Source organism: Gekko japonicus, unplaced genomic scaffold (assembly GCF_001447785.1).
Source record: "Gekko japonicus isolate JY-2015 unplaced genomic scaffold, Gekko_japonicus_V1.1 scaffold1618, whole genome shotgun sequence".
Lineage (NCBI taxonomy): Eukaryota > Metazoa > Chordata > Lepidosauria > Squamata > Gekkonidae > Gekko > Gekko japonicus.
This window is the reverse complement of record NW_015172054.1, coordinates 373,428-374,792: the sequence shown is the minus strand read 5'-3', so window position 1 is coordinate 374,792 and position 1,365 is coordinate 373,428.

Here is a 1,365-nt window from a genome sequence, read left to right as displayed (position 1 = left end):
CCCCCCACCCCCAGCCTATTGAGTTGCCCGTGAACACGAGCCGGCGGAACTCTCGGGGACTAGCTTGGCGAGCTCGCGTCGTTTGCGTTTTTGCAAAGGGGACAGCGACGAGGCGGCCGGACCGTTCGGGACTCTGCAGGTCGCTGCAGGCCGTGGCGCTGCTCGCGAGGAGAAACTGGCCGGTTGCGCAGCGGCAACGCTCAGGGCGCGGAGCAAGTCCGGAGGGCATCCCGGAAGAGAACGGCCGCAGGCATCCCCGGCAGCACGAACGGCGCGGCGGCGGCGGGGGGTTAGACTCGTGACGCGGGAAGGGAAGCGCACCGGGGCCCCTTCCCCGGGCCACAGAGGCGGCCTGAGCAAGGAAGGGTCCCGGCATAGTGTGGCAGGGAGTTCCGCTGACGCGTGAATCGGGAAAGGCACTACATCTACATCTACTTAGACCCGGGTGGGCAGCAGTGCTGGTCTGAAGCAGTAAGGCAGATTTAGAGTCCGAGTGGCCCCTGGAAGACCACCAAAGGTTCATTCAAGGTATGAGCTTCCGTGTGTACACCCGTGTATATTCTGCCCCTGGCTGCACGCCTCGGTGCTCTCACCCCGGGGTCAGTCAGTGTCCGGGATCTCTTCCAAAGCGGTACTTCGTTCCCCCGGCAAACTTGCCTGGGATCGGATTGTCCCGCCACGCGTGTTTGTCTGAGCGTCAGTTTGGTGCAGTGGTGAAGTGCGCGGACTCTAATCTGGGACAACCGGGTTTGATTCCCCCACTCCTCCACTTGCACCTGGCTGGATGACCTTGGGCAAGTTATAGCTCTGATAAGAGCTGTTCTGGAAAAAGAGCAGTTTCTGTCAGAGCTCCCTCAGCCCCACCCGCCTCACAGGGTGTCTGTTGTGGGGAGGGGAAGGGGAAGGAGTTTGTAAGCCGCTCTGAGACACCTTTGGGTAGTGAAGGGCGGGGTATAAATCCAATCTCTTCTTCTTCTTCTATTGACAGACAACCGTTTCCCAGCTCGAGAAAGACGCCCCGAAAGCGCCTCGCCTTCCACCCGCGTGCTGCACGTCCCAACGGCCGGCTCGTGCGAATCTTCCCCCCCCCTCTCCTATATTTCCTTCTCTCCCCACTCCCCACTCCCCTCCCCTCTGTCCGCTTGGACTCTTCCCCGACACCGAGGGAGCCCCCTTCGCAGAACCAATCGGAGCGGGGACGTCAGCGGCGGACGCCACCCCCTCGTGACACCGCGGCCAATCCGAGCACGGGACCCCGGCGGGCCCCGTTCCAAAGGGGCGGGGGCAAGGGAGGCTTGACGCAAGGGAGGCGCGTGACTGACGCAAGCGCGCTTGCTAAATTTAGACCCCCTCCCTCCTTCTCTC